Raw genomic sequence first — 9,036 nt, 5'->3', positions numbered from 1 at the left:
CTTACTTATCCAATTCGATAAATTACGAGCATTATATTTGACAATTAGGTTGGATACATATATTCCAAAATGAGTGGATACCTTATCGATTGTCATTTCCAATCTCATATGGATTTTATGCATATATAATGCTCTACATAGGTTCTAATCACTTAAATCATTATCAATTTTGAGATTGCATATATTATAATAATGTATCAAGCAAATTAGCTAAGGTAAAAAAAAAAGAATTAACCTAATGAAACTCAAGATAAATACAAGTCGGTCACTAGTTGGGAGTATATAAGAAATTTAAGATAAATAAAGTAAATGATAATTATCCAATGATAAAATTCTAAAAAATCACAAATGATTAATCTTTTAAGAAATTTCTAGGTAAGAAATATTTTTAAATTTGATTCAAATTATAAAAAATTTAAATAAAATTTCAACAATAATAATTGATATTTACTTTCAAACTACTACAAGAAAATAGAATATTAGTGACAGTTTTGTAGCGGCATTTTACTTATAAACACTGTTAGCTTCCGTGTTTTTATAAAACTTAAGGCGTTAATTATCAAACTGTCACAAATATTCAAATAGTGGCATTGTTACTTATAAACAACACTCAAGACTTGATAATAGTGGTGTTTATCGACTAAAACACCTCGAATAATCCTATCTTAAAAATTTAAGTAACTACTAAAAGCGTTTTTGGCAAAAAACGACTTGAATAATCCTATTAAAAAAATTGATAAGAAATTACTGAAAGCGTTTTTGGCAGACAACTCCTTCAATAATCCCATCATAAAAAAATGTATGCGATTATTGAAGGTGTTTTTTACAAGAAACGTCTTTAATAATTCCACCAAAAAATTTCACAACCTTATTGAAGGCGTTTTTGATCAAAAACACATTCAATAAATATTATATCAAAATTTTAGGATCGTACGGATGTTAACCATAAGGTGATAGGTTCGATCTCTCCCTTTAGCACTTTTTGAGTTTTTGCAAAGATTATTTGTAATTGATTATTTTAGGCATTTTTTTGGGTAAAACCACATTCACCAATTGCGTTAAAAAATTTTAGAGAGAATATTGAAGGCCTTTTTGGCAGAGAAACACCCTTAATAATCTATAGAAAAAATATTGAACCGATTCTTGAAGGCATTTTTGGTCGAACTCGCCTTCAATAATCCAATCAATAAATTTTTAGTTTGGATTATTAAAAGCAATTTTTGTCAAAAATGCCTTCAATAATCCATACACAAAAGTTGGAACGAATTCTTGAAGGCTGTTTTTGCTTAAAACGCCTTTAATATTCCACACGATAAATTTGAATGGTTGGATTATTAAAGGTGATTTTTTCAAAAACGCCTTCAATAACATTTTGTTATAGATTATTCAAGGTGTTTTCGGTAGAAAAATGCCCTTAATAATCTATACAAAAAATATGGAACGGATTATTGAAGGCGTTTTTGGCTGAAAGCGCCTTCAATAATCCATTCAATTAATTTTTAGTTGGTATTATTGAAGATGATTTTTTTAAATGCCTTCAATAATCCATACAAAAAAGTTAGTATGGGTTCTTGAAGTTGTTTTTTGCCTAAAACACCTTTAATATTTCACACAATAAATTTTTAGGTAGGATTATTAAAGGCGGTTCTGGTAAAAAATGCCTTCAATAACATTTTATTAGAGATTATTCAAGGCATTTTCTTGCTAAATATGTCCTTAATAATCCATAGGAAAAATATGAAATGGATTTTTGAAGGCGTTTTTAGGTGAAAGCACTTTCAATAATCCAATCAATAAATTTTTAACAGAAATTATTGAAGGCAACTTTTGTCAAAAATGCCTTCAATAATCCATACACAATATTTGGAATGGATTATTGAAGGCGTTTTTATTGCAAAATGCCTTTATTATTCCACATAATATATTTTAGGTGGGATTATTAAAGGTTGTTTTGGTTAAAAATGCCTTTAATAACATTTTGTTAGGGATGATTCAAGGTATTTTCTTACTAAAAACACTTTCATTAATCCTATCAAGAAAACATTTTGAATATTGTATATGTCAAGTCAGTTGTAGGTTTATGCCTATAAAACATTTGAAGTCGGTTGTATATTTATGTCCAGAAAATATTTGGTTTATATATGTGATACTACAAATTACATTTTGGAATTTACATAATGAACATTGTTGTATTTCAATAAATTGACCACACATCTGAATTTAAAACTGATAACGTTGCCATATTAATATACTTTTTTGAAATAATCATACTCAATAATATATTAAGTACACATAGTGTATTCATATTAAGTATACTAATACCCCAATCTACAAACTTAAATTTTTCATTCAACATGGCATGTCAAAAACAATATAACAATTTGTTCCTCATATATTTACATTCAACCAATAATGTCTAACCTCAAGGTTTATCAACATTGATAAATGATAATACATACTCACACCATTCTTTATGGACTTCATCCAGTTCCTCTACCATGAAAGCTTTCTTGACTCTCCTACTAAAAAAAAAAATCAGAAGTAAATGTTAATAAATGAGAACATAATTTAGCTTTTTATTTTTTTGAAGATATAACGAGTTTATGAAATTTATATTAATCTTAAATGGTGTGGTCATAAAATCATATAAAACTATCTCCCATATAAAACGAAGGACATAATATCTACATTTAGTATTATCGAGTTGACAAGTTACCTGAAAATTAAATTGAGTGGATTTAGGAAACATTTATCTGCACAAACTCAGTATAAAAGAATAAATTTCACATTTACCAGTAATGACACCCATTTCAGTTTCTTTGCTTTCTTATCAAATGCAGATATTACCTTAAATTAAAAAAAAATTACTTAATACATAAATAAAATTACTTATAAAGAAACAAAAGATATATAATATAATAAAGTGTAATACCTCTTTATAAAAGTTTGAATATTGGGGTTAGGCATCACCATTAGATTAACTGAACTAAGTAAGTATGGCGTTAAGGATTTGCTGCTAATCACAATAAGCACTTAATGACAACTGTAAAATAATAACAATGATATATTCAGATTACGCATCAGATTAGATTTGGGTAAAGTTAGAATATAACTTACTGCGCATTATACGAGAGCAAATAATAATTAGTCAATCTTTTCATGGATTCAATCACATGATTAGTACGATAAGTGACTATGCCACTCTGCTCACTAATGGAGTTAAGGTCAATGAATCTAAATCTATTAGTCAACTGTCTCCCCTTGAGCTCTCTATATAGGAAGTTACACGATAACAATCAACAATGCTAGTTAGTATTACATCGTAATATAGATTAATACATATTGAATGTGCATATTTGTATTTATAAGCTAATCTCATATAAGTAACAATATCAACAACTAATAATTAATCCAGTTTATAAAATTCTTTAACCTCTTCCACACCAATGAAAGAAAATAATGGTTTATCAAATAACCCTTCCTCATATTTAATGGTTATAAAGTTTCCTCTGGATAAATGCTTTAGTGAATAATTAGATAACTCATCCATCGTAGCCTGAGCAAGGGTCATACCTTGAGTCCCAACATCTTGCTACAATATTTAATGAAATATAAGTATTAAAACCAAATCAATAAATATAATAAACAAATTAATATTATACTTATAAACAAAATCATACTTCATAGGTGGTAGCGGAGGTTGGGTTTGCTACCTGACTTACAACGAAAGCTTGTCCTACATGGACGATGCTATCAGACTGGCCTACTGGCATGCTATGCTATATTGCTGTAAACATGACCTCCAAAGCAGTAAGTCTTTATTGTTGCTCATTGAGGCATTGCTCTTGGTTATCAATTCATTGCTATTATTGCTCAATGATTGCTTCATATTGTGCATTTCTTATTTGTAGGGTTTTAGATTGATTACTAAAAAACTTTAATGGTAAGACAAATTTACCAACCCCACAAACCCGACCAGGCCTTTCTTTAGCCTCTAATGCTAAAGACAATGGATCTTCACCATACTGGGTTGTCAGTTCACCAGATTTGACTTTAACACCATAATCATCCTGAAAAATAATAATAAGATGGGCTGTAGCAATAAATCTATACAAGCTAGTATACAATCATGCATACAACCACAATGCCAATCATACATGATATTAAAAAAGCAGTTATACATACAATCTTTTTTGTCATTTCTTCGGTCGCTTCATCTATAAAGGATCCATCCTTTTGTAGATGTCCTTGTTTTCAGATATCCCATCTGAAAACTTCAGTGCCAAAGCTCGCTGATTCCTATTAAATTATCATGATATAAGAATCAGAATGTATGAAATGAATGTTTATAAATATTCATTAATGAGTATAAAACAAGTGTGCGAATACATATAAGTTCATACTTCACATTTGCATATCTCTTTCTCGCTGTCCAATGGTGATATTGTTGTTTGGCCCGAATGTTCTGTTGGTTTTCTTTGATTTTTTACAAAGGAGAGAAATTATGTCAATCACATATGAAGATCAAAGGATATATTGCATAAAGACCTATAAATAATTTTTTTGGTAATAGATTTACGTATTAAGAAATCTTATAAAAGCCAATATCGAACAAAATTATCCAATCTTTAACACTTATTACATCTGTATATAACACAGGTAGAATAGCCAATACATCACCTTGATCAGTCAGCGGTAAAATATATTGGGTTGTCAATCTATTTTTAAAATTTCTAAATGCTTTCCCAGCAAATTGCAACATAATTTTTTTACAATCAATTGGGAAGTCAAATTGTTCCTAAATAATTTAACACAATTTTTATAAACACATTGAATTTCAATTAAATGATCATTTAACAAATTTTACAAAATAGTTGAATAAACATACCACAATTGACAATTATATTTCATCATTTAGATCATCAGGAACTCATCACCAATTGGTGTACGTAATTGAAATCCTACTATGGACGATGACTCTAATATAAGTAGCCAACTTGGTAGCTCTTTCAGACATAGGCTGCCCACTTTGATTGAAGTCAATGTGAATTTTTGTATCACTCACTTTAATTTATTTATTTGGGCCCCTTCCCTTTCTTTTTTAGCCTACAGGTGTGTTTTGTGCATGTTCAATAGAAAGAGAATGATGTTGTTCGGAGTCCATAATTCTTGTGATTTTGATTATAATTATACGAATTATACAAATGATAGTCTAAATTTAACACTGTACATAATTAAATACAACTAATACCATACTACGTACAGAAACACCATTCAACAAACCAATCAGCAATGTGCTCAGACACACCCTTCAGTAAACCATTTAGAACACCATTTAGCAAATCATTCAGCATATGATTCAGCATACCAATATCATACAATACCATTCAGCAAAATAATATCACACAACAAGGTTCAACAAACTACAATATTTAAAGAAAACTACATAAAAATAGCATACATACAATGAAAATATGGTGAGATTAATAAAAATATATATGCATATGTAAATAGTAAAGAACCAAAAAAAAATAACTCTATCAAATAATATAAATAATACAATAAATAAAAAATAAAGACATACCAGTAAACAAAGAGGTGCGCATCGTTGATTTGTTAAAAGTAAGTGGCAATGATAAGGATAAAAAAACCAAAAGTCTAATAGAAATGTGTTTATAGGTTTGGTTTAGTTGATTAATGCAGCTTTTAATCATTTTCTGTACTAACAATTTGTGATTCTGATGTTCAAGATAAGGGAATGAATATAAAAATTATTATTAAAGGTATTTTTTTTAAAACAAAATACCTTCAATAATCTCTTTAAAATTTTAGTTGAAGATTATTGATGGCGTTTTTTACTACAAGATGCCTTTAGTAATCCAAAAAATAATTTTCAAAGGAAATTATTAAAAATGTCTTTGATAATTTTAAACAAAAATTGTTGAAGGCATTTTTAGTAGAAAATTGCCTTTACTGATATTCCCGTTATAAGAATGGAAAGAATTATTAAAGGTGTATTATGAAGAAAACACCTTCAATAAATTCTTTCAAAAAATTATAACAAATTATTGAAGGTATTTTTCTGAAAAAAAATACCTTTAAAAATCTCCTTAACATTATTGAAGGCGTTTTATACTAAAAGACGCATTTACTAATCCCAAAAATTTTTTAAAAAAAATTATTAAAGGAATTTATTCTCAAAAAATACCTTCAATAATTATGTACAAAAATTAAAACAAATTAGTGAAGGCGTTTTTCTGGAATAAATGCTTTCACTAACTATTTTAAAAATTGAGTAGTGGAATATTGAAGGTGTTTTTCACTAAAAAAACACCTTTAATAATCTCAAAATTTTTTTAAAAAAAATTATTGAAGGCATTTGTTCTAAAAAAATGCCTTCAATAATTATGTACAAAATTTTAAAAAATATATTGAAGGTATTTTTTTAGAATAAATGCATTCACTAACCATATTAAAATTTGAGTACTGGTATATTGAAGGTATTTTTCACTAGAAGACACCTTTAATAATCTCAAAATTTTTAAAAAAAAAATTATTAAAGGCATTTCTTCTCAATAAACACCTTCAATAATTATATACAAAATTTAAAAGAAATTATTGAAGGCATTTTTCTAAAATAAACGCCTTAACTATCCATCTTAAAATTTGAGTACTGGTATATTGAAGGCATTTTTCACTAAAAGATACCCTTAATGAACCTAAAAAATTTTTAAATGAAATTATTAAAGGCATATGTTCTAAAAAAATACCTTCAATAATTATGTATATAAATTAAATGGAATCACTGAAGATGTTTTTCTAGAATAAATGCCTTCACTAACTGCCTTAAAATTTGAATAGTTAAATATTGAAGGCATTTTTCACTAGAAATACCTTTAACAATCGCAAAAATTTTAAAAGGAAATTATTGAAAGTGTTTGTTCTCATAAAATGCCTTCAATAATTATGTACATAAATTAAAGGGAATTAGTGAAGGTGTTTTTCTAGAATAAGCGCATTCACTAACTATTTTAAAATTTGAGTAGTGAAATATTAAAAGCATTTTGCACTAGAAAGATGTCTTTAATAATTTTTTTTCAAAAAATAAAATGAATTAGTCAAGGCATTTTTTTAGAATAAACGCCTTTAATAACCTTTTAAAATTTTAGTAGTACAATATTAAAGGCATTTTGTATAAAAGATGCCTTTAATAATCCCAAATAATTTTTTAAAAAAATTTATTGAAGGCATTTCTAGTAGAAAATTACCTTCATTGATATTTATAGATAAAAATAAAAGAATTATTGAAGGCGTATTATGTAAAAAATGTCTTCAATAAATACACCGTAAAAATTAGATGAAATTAGTGAAGACGTTTTTAGAGCATAAATATTTTTAATAATCCCAAACAATTCTACTATGACTCTATTGAAGGCACCTATAAGATATTCAAAAAATATTTATGAGGAAATTATTAAAGGTATTTTTCTTAGTAAATGCCTTCAATAATCTGATCCAATAAAATTGTCTCCAAACTTAGTGCATCGAATCACCAACTTCAAGCTTTATTTTCATTATTTTTCTATTTTTTTCAGACCAACTACAATTTACTTTTCCTTTCCTTCAGCTTTTAGTATTCAAGCATTATCTTTTAGAACCCTATTTTGACTATTCATTAGTTATTTACTTTAGCTTTTACTTTATTCGACTATTCCTTCAGCTTTTGCAATTTGCGATTTTCTTTTTGGTTTAAACAATTTTCTCCAAAACTTACCTTCCTCAAATACCCATTTGTAACCCATCATCCACTCCCCTTTTCTTTTCATTTTCTTCTTTTTATGGGTTTCCTCTGTACCTGTTTTACTTTATTTCAACCCCAACTATAAATACTCTTGGGTACTGTCTACATTAAGAGCAGAGTTTTAACATTCATAATATCAGGTAGCTGATAAAATACTTCATAACAAAGAGTTCTTGTTTTCTATAAGTACTGGTCTTGTTATTATCTTTTGTTTAAAATATAGTAAACTAAAGTATTTTACATGTTTATTTTTATATAAATTATTTATATACATTTGGTCTGATAATGTAGCAAGTACTAAATGGCTAAGAGTTGGATGCAAAAGTCAAGATTAAGTCAAAAGTACAGAGATGGAGTGAAAATTTTTTTTAATTTTGTAATTGAGAATATAAATGAAGATAATATGATATTATGCCCATGTGTGAAGTGTGCTAATATCGATTGGCAAATGCATCTTTTGAACATTTAATTTGTATTGAATTTCTTTCGAGATATGTTAATTGGTATTTTTATGGAGAGTGTATACCGTCAAGGTCTTTCACTAGAGTTTCTTCAACTTCAAAAGCTCTCCAATACCAACATGATTTTTTTATAGCAGATGACATTAAAGGCATGTTGCTAGATGCTTTTAACATTTATAACCAATATTTTCATAATTTTTCTCCTCAAAATAATGGGTTTAATCAGTCCAATGTTGAAATGAATGAATTTAGTGAACCTAGGATAGGTGTACATGACCAACAACCTAGAGGAGAAGCATTAAAATTTTATAGGTTGCTTGAGGATATGAATGAAAAACTTTATGAGAGATTGAAGCATTTAAGGTTATCTTTCTGTGTTAATCTTTTTCACTTAAAATGCTTATATGGATGGATGGGAAACTCTCTAACTTTATTATTAGAGTTTATGAAGAAAATGTTTCCTTTTACAAAAATCTCTAAATCTTGTAAGGAATAAAAAAATGATCAAGGATTTAGGTCTTGGATGTGAGAAAATTCATAGTTGTCCTAATGATTGCATGTTGTATTGGGGTGATAGAAAAAAATCAAGAATCTTGTCATTTGTGTGGTATTTTTCATTGGGTAAACAAAAACCTCGATGAAATGTTGAATGAGGATGGTGATGAGGTTTGTCTAAAAAAAGTACGTTAAGATTTTACGCTATTTTTCATTAATACCAAGACTTCAATTACTCTTCATGTCTTTTAAAACTATAGATTCAATGAGATGGCATCA

Source organism: Durio zibethinus, chromosome 6 (assembly GCF_047325235.1).
Source record: "Durio zibethinus cultivar Kanyao isolate XHJ-2024 chromosome 6, ASM4732523v1, whole genome shotgun sequence".
Taxonomy (NCBI): Eukaryota; Viridiplantae; Streptophyta; class Magnoliopsida; order Malvales; family Malvaceae; genus Durio; species Durio zibethinus.
The sequence above is the reverse complement of the archived record's forward strand: the minus strand, read 5'-3'. Positions refer to the sequence as shown.